The 22052-nt window shown below is 32.5% G+C and overlaps 1 pseudogene; it reads right to left on the reverse strand.

Moving 5' to 3' along the window:
- Positions 1-10599: 10599 nt before the first annotated feature.
- Positions 10600-10718, reverse strand: LOC145267226 (5S ribosomal RNA; annotated as a pseudogene).
- Between the last annotated feature and the right edge of the window lie 11334 nt (positions 10719-22052).

Genomic DNA, 22052 nt, shown 5'->3' on the forward strand with positions numbered 1-22052 from the left:
TCAGTTGTGGTAAACATTATCCGCCTTCTTCAGCCTATATCCATATATAGTTGGATGTTATTTATTTGTTTTTGTTTTTGCGATGCGTTTTGAATGTATGCAATTATTTATAAGAAAGTGCATTTTACCTAAATGCGAGTTGGGAATAATTTTCCCAAATGGAGAGCGGCATATATATTACTTTTAAAATATAATTATCCACTGACACGGGTTTCGTCGTCTACGACTCATCAGAGTGGTTGACTCTAGCGAGGTTATATACAGTTAGAGTGAGCTTCGGTGTTTGGACAATGTCAAAATATTGTTAATTATCTGCCAGTATAGCAAAATAGCCAAATAGCACAACGACTCCGACTGTCACTTGGACGGTCGGGGTTCGATCCTGGCTTACATGAACAAACAATAGTACCAATGTTCTTAAACGGATCATCAGTTGTTTACAATGAAACATTGTTTCGGCGATTATATATATATATATATATATATATATATATTACCCGGTGGTCACCACTTATCAAGGCCCGGAAGCCACTCAGGGATAAGGGTTATTGCAAGTACATTACGTTAGTGTGGATATTTGATGAAGTGTTTACTTAAGGGGGCGGTTCATTAGGAATTTGTTAACGTTGGACTTGAAGACATCCAAGTTGTAGTCAGGTGGGAAGTGGCGGACGGAACAGAGTTCCACAGGCGTGCAGTTCTAAGAAAGAAGCTTTGTTCATGGAATATATATTGAAATGTCATGGCCTATAGAAGTTTCTTTCCTATTTCCTTATTTATCTAATAATGTAATAAATTCCCATGTAACTTTATTTCTTTTTTATTTTATTCTCTCTCTCTTTTTCCTTGTCTGTCTGTCTGTCTCTCTCTCTCTCTCTCTCTCTCATATATATATATATATATATATATATATATATATTTCTCTTTGTCGGTTATTATGTCTATTCCACATTTCTTGGAAACTACTATTTTAAATTTTTGTTATAAGGTGCAGCGAATTAAGTATTATGCTATTGGGTCGATAAAGAATTAGGGAGTTAGACAGGTTAATAGTGATTTGTCCATACTTAGTTCGCTGAAACTTATCCCAAGGGATGTTCAAACAAAATTTCAACCAGATCACCCCAGTAGTTTCCGAGAAAAGAAGAAAAGACAATCTAAGAGAAATATAATGTAGATATACCATATCATCATGAAATTATAATCGAATTAATTAAAAAAAATCAACTAAACAGCGCAACAAATACACTCTCTAAAATATTAACAAATAAAAATTCAATTTTTCTTTGTTTCTGTGTGTCACAATCAGGTCACCCACTTTAATTGAGAAGTGCCACAACCCTTCTCGATCCTTTTGATTGAGTGATGTTGGGTTATTGACAAATAGAAATAATACGTCGAGGAGGGGGGGTGATAATATAACCAATTAGTTAGCTTGAGTAAATAGTACTTAGATATAAAAGCAATTAACAATTTTTACAAGCACGCGTGTATCCTCCAGAATGAAACATGAACGTTTATATCTCGCTTACTTGCCATTAAATATATTCGTACAGTTACATATATAAATACATACGTGTATATATTTATCTTTACTATTATATAAAAAGGAAGTGTGTGTGTATGTGTATGTATGTATGTGTGTGTGTGTGTGTGTGTGAGAGAGAGTTTTTCCTTAAACGACTGGGCCGATTTTTTTTTTTTTTTTTTTTTTAATTTCACACAAATGGACTTTATGTGCCTGGAAATATTCTTAGATAGGCTTTGTATCGGAATATCTTCGAAGGAACAGGCGATTTTTACTAAAGTTAAAACCCAATACAGCCTAACATCACAAGTGCATTCGAGAAGTTTTATTGCCACACAAGCAGAAAAGCCCGGCATATAAAATCATAAGTTTCTTGGGCGCGTTCGAAGTGAATGTTTCTGTTTAGAGAACAATCCTGTTTAGAGCACATGATATTTGACTTAAATTTAAATTTAGTAAACTTTAATTCAAGCAATTATACACAAATAAATTTATAAAATCAACAGTAGGTTCTCTACAGTGCAATGCAGGCTACAATGCATTGTGGAGTAATTCACTGCGGGACGAGTCCCCGACTAAAGTAGGTAATCAATCGATTTGATTGAAAAATAATCGATTTCGTCGATTTCGATGACAATAAAATATGGGAAAGTGAATAATTCGTTGATCTTCATTCAATTCCGGGCAACGTCAGATCTCGCTGCTAGTACATATATATATTTGTACGTATCGGATTCACTTATAAAAATAATGAATAAATCACAATGAATTTTGGAACACAACTGTTAGGTGTAATGAGTAGTAATGTGGACTATATTTAATTTCGTCTAGTTTTATGCTGTTAATTAGTTAAAGCATTATTCATATATATATATACATTTATATATCTATTATATCTATAAAAGTGAAAGTGTCTGTCTGTCTGTGTATCTGTGTATCTGTGTGTGTACATTTGACCTTTGAGAACTCCTCCGACAATTTTTGGTCTAAAGACTTGAAATTTTAGATATAGGTTCATTGGACATGAATCTAACTTAATAACTTAATTTAAGCGAAAAACAATAAATTTTAAGAGGTCATAATAGGGGTCAAAGTTAAAAAAATTGACAAAGCCGGGAACCCATGCTAGTATATCTATAAAAATGAAAGTGCCTGTCTGTCTGCGTGTGTATCTGTGTGTCTGTGTGTGTACATTCCCTACTCAATAACTCTGTCAATTTAAAGTCTACAGACTCGGAATTTGATATACAGGGTACTGAGATTTGGGAAAATCGATGTGATTGGTTTCCGGCCAGAAATTTGGCGATTAAGGGGTCAAAATTCAACGATTTGACCTTTGAGAACTCTACCACACTCTTCCGACAGTTTTGGATCTAAACACTTGAAATTTTATATATAGGCTCATTGGACATGGATCTAATTGATAACTTGATTTGAGCTCAAAGCAATAAATTTTAAGCGGTCATAATAGGCGTTAAAGTTAAAAAAATTGACCGCTTTTTTTTGGCTCAACATACACCTCCAAATACCCGGGCAACGCCGTGCACCCATGCTAGTATATATATAAAAGTGAACGTGCCTGTGTATCTGCCTGTCTGTGTATATGTGTGTGTGTACATTTCCCTACGCAATAACTCTGTCAATTTAAAGTCTACAGACTCGAAATTTGATATACAGGGTACTGAGATTTGGGAAATTGATGTGATCGGATTTTGTCTAGATATTTGACTGTTAAGGAGTCAAAGTTCAACGATTTATACCTTTGAGAACTCTACCAAACTCCTCCGACAATTTTGGGTCTAAACACTTGAAATTTTAGATATAGGTTCATTGGACATGGATCTAATTAATAACTTGAGTTGAGCTCAAAGCAATAAATTTTAAGCGGTCGTAATAGGCGTTTAAGTAAAAAAAATTGACCGCTTTTTTTTTGCTCAACATACACCTCCAAATAATCGGGCAACGCCGGGCACCCATGCTAGTATATATATATATATATATATATATATATATATAAAAGTGAAAGTTTCTGTGTATCTGTGTGTCTGTGTGCATGTCCCTATGCAATAACTCTGTCAATTTAAAGTCTACAGACTCGAAATTTGATATACAGGGTACTTAGATTTGGAAAAATCTTTGTAGTCGGTTTTCGGCCAGAAATTTGGCTGTTTAAGAGTCAAAGTTCAACAATTTGACCTTTAAGAACTCTACTAAACTCTTCCGACAATTTTGGGTCTAAACCCTTGAAATTTTAGATATTGGTTCATTGGACATGGACCTAACGCAATAACTTGATTTCAGCCAAAAACAATAAGTGTTAAGGGGTCATAATAGGGGTCAAATTTTAAAAAAATTGACCGTTTTTTTTGCTAGTATATATATATATATATGCACATGATTAACACACGATATATAGATATATGCACATATATATATATATAGATATATGCACATGTATATATATATATATATATATATATATATATATATATATATATATATATAAACAACAAGATTTTGAAACATCAGTTGGAGATATTCATTGATTTAAAACCACCTGAACAGTGAGATTTTTATTTATTTATTTATTTTTTCTCACTGGTCTTCCAACTGAAACCAAATTCCCTTCTTTCCTCATTCGTTTCTTAGTTTTTAATTTATCATTCTGACGTTTCCTCTTAGAGGGTCAGACGATAAGGCCTTAAGGAAATTTTAATAATTTCACCTGCCCGTTTTTTTTTTTTTTTTTGGGGTATTTAAATTAAATTATGCTTCCTCTGAAATTTCTCCTTCCATTTTGCTGTACCAAGAATTTACTTATATATATATATATATATATATATATATATATATATATATATATATATATATATATATATATATATATATATATATATATATGCACTTTAGAACCCAAAGATATGATGGCCCTAGGATACGTTTTTTTCAGGTTCCGATGTGGGATACGACGTTGTATTTCCGGCCCCTGGTTACAATACTTGCCCTGCCTTAGGTGCTATTTATAGTGTTGTTTGATTTTATATATGTCTATTATATACTATGTTGTATTTTATTACTAATTTTTAATGCCGTATCCCGAGGTTATATATATATATATATATATATATATATATTTATATATATATATATATATATATATATATATATATATATATAAATATGTATATATAACCTCGGGATACGGCATTAAAAATTAGTAATAAAATACAGCATAGTATATAATAGACATGTATAAAATCAAACAACACTATATATATATATATATATATATATATATATATATATATATATATATATATATATATATACACTGATTTCATAAAAGTAGAGTTGAATCAAAATGTTCATGTTAATATATTTCTTGTTTGTAGTCTCGAATTCTTTGTCCATTTCGTCTTTTCCCTTTTCTCTCGCTTTATTTCATCCATATTTTTTTCTTTTAATTATGTCTTACATTTTTGTTTATTTCATTCTTTACCTATTTAATCCACCATCTTTAATATTTAAGATGTGTCATAACTACTCTTTACTTTTACCAATACCGCTCATATTTTATTGTTACGACCAGATCAGGCTGTCTAAAGATACCGACTTCTTGGCCTAAAATGCACCAAACATTGATGTCATTGTCTTTTTCCCCATTTCCATTTACAAAATTCAAATATGTTCTGTAAACTCGGAAACAAGCAGAACAATGTTCTTCTATAAAACAATCAAACCAAACATCATAAACCCATTTTTGAAGATTAAAAAAAAATTTAAACATAATTTTTTTTTTACCAAACTGACTGGATTTGGCAATCCAAAAAGGGTTCATAGTCCGTAAAAACGAACCAAATTCAATGAATAAGCATTTAAAGATATAAAGAATTTGAAGCATAAAAACTATTCCTAACATGATTTGATTTACCGTGAATAACGCGGATAGGATGGATATTGTTATTTTCATGGCAAGTGCTCGACTGAGCTTCAATCTATGGTCCCGGCCTCGCCAAACTTTCACGAAAAACACTCGTCTAGCCAAAACCAATATCAATAATTTCCCACACTCTTTATCTGTGCCTAAACCTAAATGTAGAGTCCATGAACAAAGCTTCATTTTTAGAACTACACGCCTGTGGAACTCTCTTCCGTTTGCCTGCTTTCCAGTTGACTACAATATGATTGTCTTCAAGTCCAACGTAAACAAGTTCTTGATGAACCGTCCCCTTACGTAATCCAATATACAAAATTCCCACTACTCATGTTTACTACGCTTTAAGCACATTGACTAATATATACCCATTAACCCTTATCCTTGAGTGGCCTCCAGACCTTGATAAGTTGTGATTCCTGTGTACCCACCCCAGCTATATCAACTCCACTTATTTAAAACCGAAGCATAAAAACATTTTCCAAAATGACTTAATTCGTCATTAAGTAACAAGGAAAAGGGTTGATGCGCCGCAAAACAAAACAACCAAACAACTAATCAATCTCTTATAATAAATTAATACTTTTATATTATATTTTTAAAATTTATTTCTTGTTGTTCAACCTCGAAGCCAATTCTCTCTCGCCATCTCTTTATTTTGTTCGATCTTATCTTCTTTCTTTTTTTCTTTCTTTCTTTTTTTCTTTCTTTCTTACTCTCACTATATCTTTAGCCCGCCATGTTCAATATTTAAGATACGTTATAACTAACGGAAGTCGGTATCCAATTTTGTTAAAACTTCCGTTTTTCTCCAGTGCCGCCAAAGCGACAACAGTTACAAAGTGTTTAGTACTCGGTGACCCCGCTGATCTCAGAGCGTGCACAAAACAAGTTCTGTGTTTTTCTTTGCACCAATCGCCCTCCGTTCCCACACCGATCAGTCTCTTCTCTCCCACCCCGTCACTTCCAACCCCGACCGTGTGCACTCAGCGAACATACGCATTCGAAATTGCATGTTGATGTGCATTACACATCTGCCACTCACTGTCTCTTTCTTTCCTTTCTGTATATCTGGAAGATCTGGTAGATCTGTTGTGTCATCTGTTCTTTGTTGTGCATGATGTCAAAAAACAAACAAACAAACAAAAAAAACCAAAACAAAAAAAAAAAACCAAACAAATAGCCATCGTTAAAAAGGTTCGGTGTAAATGTTTATTAACGAAAATGTTATTTCAAACTTATCTCTGACAGACGAACGTGACAGACCAACCGGATATTATTTACAACTTAAGCTTGACAGACCAACGAGAATGTAACGTCAAAATTAAGTATAAAAGATCGACAAAAATGTTATTTAAAAAAAAATTAAGTCTTACAGACCAATAATAAAATATTATTTCAAAAGAAAACCTGACAGACTGACGAAAGAGTTATTTCAAAATTAGGCTTGACAGACTGAGGAAGATGCTATTTTAAACTAGAACGTGACAGACCAACACAATGCTATTTAAAAGTTTAGCGAGGAAGACTATAGGGAATAATATTTAAAATTAAAGTGTGTCGGACAAATGAAAATGACATTAAAGCAACGAACATACTACTTAAAAATTAGCCCTGGCAGACGAACGATGATGCTATTTCAAAATTAAACATGATAGACTAACGAAAATGCTGTTACAAAATTTTGCATGACAGACTAACGAAAATCCTATCGCAAATTTTTTTTCCTGGTAGACTAACGAAAATGTTATTTCGAAAGCTTACCTGACAGACCAACGAATATGCTCTATCAAAATTTTGAACTGATATTACACTTCATCATTTCTTGCTCAGTCAATGACGGAGAAATCCTTCTAGACAGAGGCAGAATGACCTTTTTTTGGGAGTATTGAGGTTTCCTCTTAAACCGACCTTGTGCTCAACTCTGCTCTCGCGAGGAGCTAAGTAAATAGGCACAGCTTTTTAAATTTTCGTCTGAAAACCTTCCCATGTAGGAAATTTCCTGGTCAAGGGACCAAATGTAATTATGTCCCATAGTCATTTAGTTCTTTAAACGTATGGATGAGCTTATAACAAGAGAACAGATACTACACTATCTACTTCCATTAGTAGATAATACAATAATGGAATAAAGCTTTTTTTTTCATTCATTTAAAAAATCCTAATCATAAAAACCATTACGATTTTTGTTCCCCCGACAAAAAGAAGGCTGGACCTGTAAATTCACCCTTGTCAGTTCGTCTGTTCGTTCGTTCGTTCGTTCGTTTGTCCGCCATTTTCTCAATAACTACGTCTTTGAATTTAAAAAAAAAATTGCACAAACATTAAACATGAGATGAGTAAAATAAGTAATTAAACGGATTTTCTGGGAAAACTCCGGTTGTCCCCTATGGGATGCCTTTCGGGCTACAATGGCTAAAATTGACACATTTGTGCTTATTAAAAAAAAAATTGATGCCTTGGAATTTTATAAACCTTTCTGAAAAGTTGTAACTAACTGATTTCTATATAATTTTGTTTGTCTATACTTTGCAATAACTCTTGGGTGTGCCCCAGGGGCTCTTTAGGGCTAATAAAAACACTCCATTTTTGGGACTATTTTACCATATTTGTCGAAAATTTCTTGTGTATTAATATTTAGCAGTTTTGCATGGCGCTGAACTCAAATTTAAATATGTTAGGGATTTGGGGACTTTTGGGGCTTAATGGTGGGGGGGAAATGATGGACTTAGTCATTTCTTTTTTTGCATGCTGCAAAACTCAAATTTACATATGCTAAGGTCTAAAACTGCACCGTTTGTTCATTTTTGCCAGGATTTGACGTTCCCTGAGGACTTTGGGGGCTAAATAAGGGGTGGGGGATGCTGAACTTAGTCATTATTTTATGCCTTGTTCACTTTGTACTAACGGGGGACCATGCATGCTTCACTTGCTTTTTTTTAGGCTAAGTATCGAGATTGTGTATAAAAAAGGAATCAAGTAACGGTACCTGTTCCCTGTCTGAGCATAATCCAAGTGGATTCTGGTCTTGTAGGACTTCAACCCGATGGGTAAATTAATCTAAATGAGTTACTCTAACTCTAGCAATAGAAAACCCCCCAATATATGCACTCTCTATTTGTATTTTTTCCTCCTCAACCACCCGAAACTATATTTATATTGGTCAGACTCTACCAACATTCCAACTCAACCCTCTTTTTTCTACTCCACTTACACTCCACTCCTATTTAAAGAACGACACGCTTGTTTTCGCTTCTGGAGAAATCGGGGAAAATTGGCGGTCTATTATTTAGAAAAGTTTGGTAGGGTATTACTAACTAAACATATTGCTGTTGTTCTGACCCTACTTCCTGTTTTATACAAATAAAACCCCTGAATAGAAATATATTTTTGAAAAAAAATAGTTCTCAGAAATTATATAATATCTTAAGTAGGACTGCCACAAGTGCAAATGTGGTATTGTGGCGACTGAGATGATTCTCGTTAAAAGTAGGATAGACATTTTTATCAATTTAGACCCAGGATGACCAACGACACACTCCCACACTTTTTATGGCCTTGTGCCTAATTTGTTTTAGATGTAAGTTTTTTTCAATTTTTTCAGAAAATAAATGATTCAAACTGTAGTATCTGTTCTCAGCATTAGGCAACATCAGACATTTTGCTATCGACCTAAATATATCAAATGTATATAAAATATTAGCAGGTTGATACGACGTTGCCCGGGATTGAATGATGATTAACAAATATTTCACACTATATTTTTATAGTCATCGAAATCCATGAAATCGCCCGGGAGGAAGCGTCACATGCCTCCATGCAGTAACCTAGTCCAAAATATATGTTATTCTACATTGCACTGTAGAGAACCTAAACTGCTTTCCAGGTAATGAAAAAAAACAAAAAAAAAACACGTTAATTTTCAAGTTTGTTTTTTTTATAAAATTCCTTGCAGTTAATGTGGGAAAAAATAAAGAAATTTACGAGCGGAGTTTGAAACTACAGACCACGACATGCAAAAAAAAAAAAAAAAAAACGTTGGTCTATCATTCTTGCTAAGCAACGACATGGAAAAATGGCTTTACCGATGATAGAAAAATTAAAGTAACGATTTCGATTATCAGTAATTATCGGAGGTATTCTGAGACAAAACTTAACTAAGATCACCCCTAAACACAAAAGTCATGTAAATTTTAAAGCAAATCTGTTCAGCCGTTTCGGAGTCTATAAGGAACTCACTCACACGCAGAGACAATATTGCATTTATATAAATGTGGAGATTAATTTATTAGAAACTGTTTGAAAAATAAATATGCAAATTAGTAAAATGCAAAGCAATTTATAGGCGTTTGCAGATTACTATGTATACGGCATTTTAAACTTTTACTTTGTGTAATAGAACAAACTATGCAAAAGCTGTTTTGATGTTGATATAGAATTGATGGCATAAACGTTCGCATTTATTCATTTCGACATTTATTATGATCTTTTCATGGTCTGCATCATCCATCTTGGTTATGATCTAACTTTCTTATGATCACCTTGCGTCTTTCAGATACGTTGTAACCACCGAGAGACAAGATGGAACCGGTGGCAGCATCCATCTTTAGCATCGTGCCACCGCAGCGACAACAGTCACGTATCTTTGGTAAACGCAGTGACCCGTTAAAGTGCACAGGACGGTTCTGTTTTCGTTTTACACTAGACAACCTGCGGTGCCTACCGTGCACCCTCCTGCTCGTTTCACTCGTCAGCCCAGCACCATAGAGCACTTGGTATTCTTAGTAGCTAGAAAATATGCATTATCAATCCCATCAAAAATATTGGAATCATAATCTCCTGCCTTCAGTCGCAATAATTCGGAATTGCATCTTAATATGTCGTCGCATATATATATATATATATATATATATATATATATATATATATATATATATATATATATATATATATATATGAAGGCTTCCTTCAGTCTTGACAGACTATGGATACCCACTGTAAGGGTGCCTGCGCGTGAAATTTGTGTGGCAAAACTTGCGCAACCTCTAACCACGCCTCTCCTGAGTCAACATTGTTGCATACCAGTGGCAAGTTGAGGTACAAGACGACTGGAAACAATGCCGAGATAAGCGGAGAGCACATACAGCGCCTAGAATTCCCAAATGGTCACCCATCTGGTATTAGCCAGGCTCAACGTTGCGCTTAACTTCGGTGATCTGACGAGAACCGGTGTGTCAACGTCATTATGCCGTATATATATATATATATATATATATATATATATATATATATATATATATATATATATATATATATATATATATATATATATATATATATATATATATTTAAGTAATGAAATCAAAAGGATGTAGTGTTTACCTGATATATGGAATGGTAAACTTCAATCTAATATAAATACGAGTATTTATATTAGATAATTTAATCCCAACCGAAATAAAAAAAAAAGCTCAATACGCAATAGAGAGTAGAGCTTATTATAATTTGCTGATTTCTTTCTGTTCCTGATGAGAAGAATAGAAAGAATAGCATTCTTTGAAACTCCGCGGAATAAGGACCTTTTATATATATATATATATATATATATATATATATATATATATATATATATATGGATATATATATATATATGGATATATATATGGATATATATGGATATATATATATATATATATATGGATATATATATATGGATATATATATATATATGTATATATATATATATGTATATATATATATATATATATATATATGGATATATCCCTCTTGAAGAAGCCCGCATAAATCGGGCGACACGTTGAGTATCCAGGTCCTTCCACCTCCATTTTATTTCATATGGATATATATATATATATATATATATATATATATATATATATATATATATATGGATATATATACATATATGGATATATATATATATATGGATATATATATATGGATATATATATATATATATATGGATATATATATACATATGGATATGGATATATATATATATATATGGATATATATATATATGGATATATATATATATATATGGATATATATATATATGGATATATATATATATATATATATATATGGATATATATATATATATATATATGGATATATATATATATATGGATATATATATATATGGATATATATATATATATGGATATATATATATGGATATATATATATATATATATATATATATGGATATATATGGATATATATATATATATATATATATATGGATATATATATATATATGGACATATATATATATATATATGGATATATATATATATATATATGTATATATATATATATATATATATATATATATATATATATATATATATATATATATATGATTGTTGAGCTGGATTAAATCCGACGATATGAAATAAAATGGAGGTGGAAGGACCTGGATACTCAACGTTTCGCCCGATTTATGCGGGCTTCTTCAAGAGGGATGGTCATTGACGAGAGAGTCGGAGGATTGGGGCTATATATAATGATGGGGGAGAGCAGCGTGTTTTCCTTATGTAAATTAGATGTCATATATACATGTATATACATTTTATGAGAGAGAAAAAAAAATAAATTAGAGCAAACTAGTGTAGTGGATTACGTCTAAAAGATAAAATATCGTAGAGATCATAAAATGTATATACATGTATATATGACATCTAATTTACATAAGGAAAACACACTGCTCTCCCCCATCATTATATATAGCCTCAATCCTCCGACTCTCTCGTCAATGACCATCCCTCTTGAAGAAGCCCGCATAAATCGGGCGAAACGTTGAGTATCCAGGTCCTTCCACCTCCATTTTATTTCATATATATATATATATATATATATATATATATATATATATATATATATATATATATATATATATATATATAAAAGTAATAGGCGGAAGTTTCTCGAGAGCACTTTCGGCTATCATCTCGTCAGGAGAAAATCGATAGCAACCTAAATAATATTGTGTCGAAAATAAAGAGTTCTAATGGGGAACTTATTAAATGTGCCAAACGTACGGGGACACTAATTAAATTTATTTATGTTTAAAAACGATTAAAATATTGGCACAACGAGGGAGAAAAAAAAAGCGGGAGAAAAATTTAAAGTTCCCCAAAGAGAAACAATGCGTTTGATGTTTCTTTTTGCCGGCACAAAGAAGGTTGACGCACCGCGATAGAGACGGACTCCAAAATCTTTAAATGGTTTCTGGAGTCCGCTCTATGTAGCACCTCGAACCAATCTATTTTATATCTATCGGCACAGCAGCACGGGTTGTCAACCAAATGCTGGCCAATAGCAGAGTCCATGGCTGCAGAAGGAGGGAGACCACCAGACCCCATCCTCCCTTGTCTGATCTTCGATGGAACATGCTGGTTTATACGAGTCAAAAGGTGCAAGGATGTTCGCCCAACATAACCAGCATCGCACTGGCATCTAAACTGATATACAATATTACTATTTTGGATGTAAGGCAAACCATCCTTGCGAAAAGACGGAAAAGCAGGTCTCGTAGTATATACCAAACGCAAGGACACCGAATTGAAGCAGTCGTAAATACTTCTTCGAATCTGTTTAGAAATTCTATTACTCCCCTCCACAATCCACGGTAATTTCAAATAAACCGGGCATTTCAAGGGTCCAAACTTTTTAGGGGATTTAAAATCCGCAACCTTTTTGAAAATACAGTCATCAATAAGGTCAACAGGATAACCATTATTGATGAATATTTCCCTGATCTTATCGAGTTCAACATCTAATCTGTTAGGCGAACAAATCATGAGGGTTCTATGTACCAAAGTATTAATTAAGCCGACCTTACGTGATTTAGGTACAAAAGACAACCAGTTCACATATAGGCCAGTAAATGTCGGCTTTCTATAAATTGTAGTGAGAAAGCCCCCCCCCTGAGCGTTCGACAAGAACATCCAAGAAAGGAAGCGAATTGTCCTTCTCACTTTCCATAGTGAACTTAAGAGCCCCATGTAAAGAATTCAACCTATTAAAAAATATCGACGCTTCACTTTGCGAAGGAAAAATAGCAAAAGTGTCGTCAACATATCTGAAATATGCAGTGGGTTTAGTTGTAGAATTAAAAATAACGGATTCATAGTACCCGACGAAAATATCCGCTAAAGTTGGGGCCAACGGACTCCCCATTGAAACCCCGTCAACCTGACAGTACATAATATCACAAAACCTAAATTCCACGGATTTCGTACACATTAAAATGAGTTCAATAAGAATCTCTTTAGAAAACCGTGGTGCAGTCAGGCGACCATCATATAAAGCGTCGGTACATATGCGTATAGTCTCATCCAACGGTATGTTGGTAAAAAGACTAGAGACATCAAATGAGCACATGAAAGACGTCTCTGCATTTGAATCCAACCCACGTACACAATCAACGAACCGAAAAGAATCTGGGATATAATGCGTGGTATATAACTCGCACTCAGGTTGCAGAATTTCCACAAGCCACTGAGCCAAAGAATGTTGTGCTGAACCAACCATTGATAAAATAGGTCTCAGTGGAACACCTTGCTTATGGATTTTGGGGAGACCATACATTCTGGGACGTTGTGACCCAGAGGGCCTGATCCTGTCATAGACGTCCTTGCAAAAAAACCTTCTTTTTAAATAATGCAAGTAGACGTCTTTGCATTTTAGCCTCGTTCTTGCGAGTATTATCCGTCAACTCGACAGAGCCGAGTTTACGGAATTTTGAACCATCATTGAGAATAACTGCCATTTTCTCAACGTAGTCCGATTTATCCAAAATCACCACTCCTGCACCTTTGTCTGGTTTACACATATAAATATCGGTATTAGATTTTAACGCTTTCATAGTCTTAAATTGCGTTATGTTCCAGACAAAGTCACTATGATCGACAGGAATGTTACTATATCGGTGAGCTAAGGCAACTAAATTAGATTTCATCCCAACAATTTTTTCCCGGGGAATTCGGCACATTATGTCTAAGTTGAGAGAACAAAACTTCAAAGGCAGAACGTGTTCTCTATTTATTTATACTCGTAGGGGGAATACAAAAATCTAAACCCCTAGACAAAACTCTATTTTCAATTTCTGCAAGGACAGTTTTTGAAAAATTGAAAATATGTTTGCTTCCATTAGTGGGTTCACACCCATATCTTCTGCGAACCAGAAGAGCAAGGTGTTTACTATTATCTTTGGAAGCATTTTGCCTAGCAAACTGATCACCAATAGATAAATATTTGCAAAAACGGAAGAAGTCAAAAAAGGACAGGAACTCCTTCACTACGGACCAAAGTTGATGACGATTACTAATGTACGTCTCAAGATTCTCCGTCAACTTATTCATGTAATCAGGTATAAACGCACGCTCCATAAATTCAAAAATATATATTTTTCTCTACTTATTTCTATCTCTAACCCATATTAATTTTCTTATAAATTTTAAATCCAGACCTTTTATTTCAATTTTTTCAGATTCATCTGCCTTACTTTTAATGTTAGGTTTATTTATGGTGTCTTTTAAATTCAATAAAAACCCTTCAAAATTTGCTGATGAGGAGATCTTGCTTATCAAAAATCTATATATAATTATTGTACATAACTTGATGTATACCACAATAAAAAGCATTGTTTTCCGAAACGATCGTACAGATAATTAATTTTGTTGTTGTTCCTCCTTATGAAACGGATTTTTAATTTAATTTAATTATAATTTGATTTTTAAATTTTAAATTATCAATCACATTACTTAATATTATATATATATATATATATATATATACTTCAAAACTGTATATATATATATCTTTCTTTCATTAGAATTTTTAACCCATTATATATATATATATATATATACATATATATATGTGTGTGTGTGTGTGTGTGTGTGTGTGTGTGTGTGTGTGTGTGTATCTTTGAAACTCCGCGAAAAAGTTAATGTATTTTTGAGTGTCCTGTCGAATAATGAATTAATGTAAAACATATTTTTACAGTCTTTAATTTTCTGTCTGTCTGGCTGTCTGTCTGTCTCTATCTCTCTCTCACCCTCTCTCTCTCCCTCCCCTCTCTCTCTCTCTCTCTCCCTCCCCTCTCTCTCTCTCTCTCTCTCTCTCTCTCTCTCTCTCTATATATATATATATATATATATATATATATGATTGTAAAGATGTATAAAATCCGACGATGACCATCCCTCTTGAAAAAGCCCGCATAAAATCGGGCGAAACGTTGTACGTTCAGGTCCTTCCACCTCCAATCTATTTTTCATATATATATATATATATATATGCGGGTGTGTGTATGTATGTATGTATGTATGTATGTACATGATTCACGGACCTAAATATATATACACTCATCTGAATTTCCTATTAATACTTTCCCTTCACTGGTATATTACAATTTCTCTACATAACCCAAACGCTGTTCAACACAGAGTACTATTCCTTACCAAAGGTTTAAAAAGTTGAGAATTAAACCGAACATTTTGTAAGAATATATATCCCTATACATGGCGTTTATAATCAATCCTACGATTAAACAAATAGTCCTGTCAGGCGTATAGTTAATTGTAAACATTCCCCTTTATATTACCATTACGTAAATTCCTCTCTATAATTCATTATTTTTTACGTACTATTTTTTTTTTCAGTGTAACCCAGCTACCTCAACACATCAACTTTAAGACATAAAGATGTATAAGCCATAAAATTATTGTTAATTACGAGCAGCATCAAATAGAAATAAATAAATTTTAATTAGTGGTCTCTTAGACGCCAGTATTACTTCCTATAATATATTAACTCTCTATCCATTATATTAAACTTAACTCTAATAAAATTTATAGTAACAAATTTATGAATCGGACATGTTTAAAAAAAAGATTTTTAATGTAATTTTAATATATATTATTATCATTTTATTTGAAGTTTGACTATTTTATTCATAATGAGAACGAATATAAAATATTTATAGAGGAGATGGACCTCTTATTATAGGAAACTTAAAATATTAGATTTCTCATGAAATCTTTTAATCAACATTTTTAATTAAATCTTTATTTTTGATTCAGACTTAATCTTTACCATCAAATTTAACCAGGATTATCTTAAAAAATCAGCGCATAAAATATCCAGTGACAAATGGACGTTACTATTTAGACGAATTGCAGACGGTTGTTCCCCCCACTTCCGCTATTTATATTTGACATTCAGTTAGCATATTCACTCGCATAACATACGTGGGCGTTCTGACATAATTTAAGTAACGAAAGATACTTTCATTAATTAAACTAGCGCCCTTTTTTTTAATAAAAGAAACCATTCACACTATTCATTTTCCTCTCTTTTTTCTCTTCTTTCTATTTTTTCTTTTCTTTCTATCTTTATACTCTTTTTATATTTATTAAAAGAGCTGGCACCGTGTAAAAACAGAGGTATATTGTCGCCTGATAATATCTATATAGTCTGAAAGAATATACGTATTATAGCGACTTATGGTAATTTTGTTTATCTAAATCGAATCATATATATATATATATGTATATATATATATATATATATATATATATATATATATATATATATATATATATATATATATATATATATATACTCGGGTTTTTTTAAAAACGCGAAAACTTTAAACTTATATCATTTAGCATAAAGGGCCTAATTAATTGTAGACGTATGTTTGAACTGCGTTGATATTACTCGTGGACGTATGTGAGTTGATATATATGTTGGCTGGATACATTCGCTGTCTTTTTTGACATGTTCATTTCTGATGCTTGGATTGTATCTTCTGTTTGTATTTGTAATAATATGTTTCATTACTGAATTGTATAACTGTTCATAAATTGGTTGACACGCAGATCTTTTTCTTTTTCTTTTTCTATATACTGTCAAATTCCTACTTTCTCTCTTTCTCTCTTTCTCTCTTTCTCTCTTTAACTAGATCTCATCATTCTTTCCTTTCCTTTCCTTTTCCTTCTAGTCCTTATTCTCTTTATAATAACCATTTATATCTTTTCTTTTCTTCTCCATAATATATATATATATATATATATATATATATATATATATATATATATATATATATATATATATATATATATATATTTCTCTCTATTTTCTTTTTCTATTTCTTCCTCTATTCCTTTTTTTTTCTCTTCTCAATCACTCTCTCTCCATTGTAATCTTTTAACTTTATTTAAATTGCCCCTCCCTCTTTACATTTTATAATTAAAGTTCTGTTTTTTAACTCCAACTTTTAAAGAGTTCCTACCTAAAATAAAAATCCATTATTCATTGAACCTTTGAATAGTCAAGTCGCTGCCTGATGATATCTGTTGTTTGATTGAAACAAGTGGCTATTTGTAGCAGCGGGATGTGAGCATGTTTATATAACAATAAACAAGTAATATATATATATATATAAATGTATGCTAGCAAGGCGAGTGGAAATTCCACGAAATAAGAAATATTTTTAATCAACAAATATGTTTTGATAACGCTGATTATTTCCTGGATAGTTTACAAAATTAGTTTTTTTTTTGACAGAAAACACAACAGCACACAGCAAATATAATTTTATTAACATTTCGATGAAAATAGTTTCCATTATATTTTAAATATAGAACTAACCCAAATAACATGAATTTATAAGTACCAATAAATACTCAAAAGTTCATATTGTGCTGCATAGTTCGATACAAATAATAAAATTAGATCATAAGAAACCATTTTTAATTTATTCCTTCAGTTCAGTATCTCTTTGTAGATAATGTTGTTTTATGCACCGTTTCTTCAGAATGTTCCTTTTTTTAAGAAACGCTTCGCTTATTTTTTTTCTGAGTGAAGAGCCGCTGCAGGTGGAAATACTACGAATGCCTTGCTTACACCATTACAAAGAAATCATCTACTATTATAAAGTATATTCGAAAACGACGCTACATCAAAGGGAGGTTACTCTCATACTTATGCCCAGGGATGCCAGATTTGCGTTTTTGCAAATCCAGTTTTCGGGAATTTGACCCTTTTAAAGCAGATTGGCCATCAAAAATTATATTTGGCATTTCTCAAAGCGTAATGTACGCAACGAAACTCTTCTCCTTAGTTTATTTAGATGCTTTTTATAGTCGATCGAACATCGATAAAAATGACACACTATTGCAAAACAGAAAAAAAGACACTTGAGAAATACGAGAAGAACCGCAAGATAAAAACATGAAAAATTCGTTTCAAAAATGGAAATCAGAGATCCCTCACCCCTACCCCCCAAATGATATCTGACACCAAGTTAAAAAAATACTCAAGGCGCCATGTTAGATTTCATTGACAGAAGCAAAATCGGCAGTTTTCGATTTCAAATTAAAAACCTGATGAAATCCTAATAATGTTTGAAAATACCTATATATATATATATATATATATATATATATATATATATATATATATATATATATATATATATATATATATATAATGGTTGTATCGATTGGTTTCCTAGATGTAAATCCAATGAAACTCACGTTATTATAAAAGAGTGCTCAATGCAGGACAGAGCTGGCATATAATCTGTTTATTATACAAACATTATTGGTTACATATGTGCATACATGTTTGATTGGAGTACCAATTCAAGGATAACACATCAGACCCCAAAAATTAATCAATATCAATTCTTTTTTTGGTCTGATGTGTTATCCTTGAATTGGTACTCCCGATTCATTTTTTGGTCTGATGTGTTATCCCTGAATTGGTACTCCCGATTCATTTTTTGGTCTGATGTGTTATCCTTGAATTGGTACTCCCGATTCATTTTTTGGTCTGATGTGTTATCCCTGAATTGGTACTCCCGATTCATTTTTTGGTCTGATGCGTTATCCCTTAATTGGTACTCCCTATTCATTTTTTGGTCTGATGTGTTATCCCTGAATTGGTACTCCCTATTCATTTTTTGGTCTGATGTGTTATCCCTGAATTGGTACTCCCGATTCATTTTTTGGTCTGATGTGTTATCCCTTAATTGGTACTCCTGATTCACTTTTTGTTCTGATGTGTTATCCCTGAATTGGTACTCCCGATTCATTTTTTGGTCTGATGTGTTATCCTTGAATTGGTACTCCACTCAAACATGTATGCACATATGTACCCAATAATGTTTGTATAATAAACAAACTATATATATATATATATATATATAAATATATATATATATATATATATATATACATATATATATATATATATATTTATATAAAATGGGTTAAGAAATTCCAATTAAAGAAAGGTGTATATTTAAATAAGGGAGTAGTCACCAACAATGTATATTTTTTAACATTATTTTATTATTCCGTGCCTTGGTTTTTCATTGAGAATTATGTTTGGATCATTGTAATAATGTTTTTAAGTCATTGAAATCGTTTACGCGCGTTTCAGACGTGCAATTTCCTAAAGTGTAATGATGTATCCGGTGGAATCATAGGAATGCATGGAATGAAGATATATTCATCTGTGAAAGGTCCTGTTAAGATTGTTGTTTCTATGGTATTGTTTGTTAATTTTTTTTTTACTGCAAGCTATGTGCCATTGAAAAGGTTGGATTGGTTTATATTTCACAACATGATAATTAGTACACAAAATTTCAGTTGCAATACATGCGGTGGCATCCCTAGCAAATATAGCTGTTGGATAATTAACCACTTTATCTGCTTTCACAACAGTGTCGATGGATTTGTATTTGACTACCTCACTTGGAATTTTACATTGAATAATAGCGTTAAGTTCATGGGCATCTTTGTATTGACATGCAAGAATAGCTCATTCACTCAGTCAAATGGAATTCCTATAATTTGAATATCTGCAAAACCTTTTAAACTAACTATGCTTTTGATGAAATAAAATTACAGAAATTACAGAAGTTAAAAGTCAAAGAATTTTGCCCTTAACTCTGATCAGCTGGCACTTTTTCGTACCCAATTTCCCACAAGTGATGCAAAAGTTTTTGTGCGGATTGAACAGTCTGCAACTGGATATGCATATTTTGAGTTAAGTTTAAATGTCTTCACATGGAACAAAAAAGTAGAGTATTTGAGGCAAGCATTTATTTCATCTGCTGGTGTTGATTGAAGAATAACAGGTAACATTTGTCTGAAATCTTCTACAAGCAATATTACTGCATTCCCAAATGGTCTGACATTGCCACGCAAATCTTGCAAGGATCGACCTAGAGCCTCAAGTGATTTTTTGCGTACCATTGTGCATTCATCCTAAACAATAAGTTTGCATTTCTGCAATATTTTTCCCCATATTGGATGTTTTGGAGATGTCGAACATGAGATTTTTGAAAAATTGAATGTTTTAAAGTAGAATAAATAGTTCTTCTACTTGGCAGCAAGGTCGCAGGTATTCCTCATGCAGCAAGGGCTAAGGCTATGTCATTTTGTTACCAAATGGCTGCCAAAATCAATTTAATTAGAAAGGTTTTACCAGTTACTTCTGGTGCTGTTCAAGGAAGCAGTAATTTCCAAATAACTTCTATTCTCACAGTCAGTAAATTAGGTGACTAAAATAGGATTTATCCATGTTTTGACAATGCCTTATTCACTGTAATTAATTTAGGAGACCAAAATAGGATGAGGGATTAGAGATGGACAGATAGAGAGGAAGATATATAGATAGAAAAGAGAAAGTGAGAGGAAAATAGAGGAAGAGAAGGAGATAGAGAGATAAAGGGATTGATAGATAAACAGAGAGAGAGAGAGAGGGGAAGATTTAGAAACAGAGAGGGATGAGACAGAGGAAAGGAGAGAGATAGAGGGAGTTAGAGAGAGAAAGGGGCTCAAAGAGAGATGGAGAGGGTGATATAGAGAGAAAGATAGATTGAGAGAGGGAAAGGGAGAGATGGATAGAGAGAGATATTAAGAGAAGAAGACAGAGGGGGAGAGAAACAGAAGGTGAACTACACTTCACCGTTTGTTTCCTCGTTCAGTAGAGAAGAAATCTTTCGAGACTGAGGCAATTTTAATGTTTTGTTATTATCCAGAGTAACCCCCCTTTTTTTGGGGGGGGGGGCTTGATTTTCCTCACATTAGAAACCGACCGGGTTATCTGTACTTTCACTTAACAAACTAATAAAAGAAAAACATATTGTAAAATTTTAATTTAACATGAAAATACTATTTTAAAAAATAGCACGATAACATAAGTGCATAAGTGCCACTTTAGGTACTCCTTGGGCGTTGAGTTCCATGGCGACCAGCATAATTATTTAATGGTCGCTCCCTTAGCCCCCCCCCCTAGTTGAGGCTAATGCATGCGCACGTAACATTTTTTTATTTACTGACGTTGGCTTAGTAACTAAACGATTTATTGATAATTTCGTAACCCTTAAACGCATGCCGGAAGATTTAAATTGGTTCATTATTGTTGTAATGAAAAAAAAAAGTTTCATTCAACACAAAACCAAAAACACACATTAATGATAAATTATTTATTATTCTATTCATTGAAATTTACTAATTTTTAAATAAAAAAGTAAAAAAA

The sequence above is a fragment of the Euprymna scolopes genome, chromosome 42 (genome assembly GCF_053919585.1).
Source record: "Euprymna scolopes isolate OS-2025 chromosome 42, ASM5391958v1, whole genome shotgun sequence".
In the NCBI taxonomy this organism is placed as follows: Eukaryota; Metazoa; Mollusca; class Cephalopoda; order Sepiida; family Sepiolidae; genus Euprymna; species Euprymna scolopes.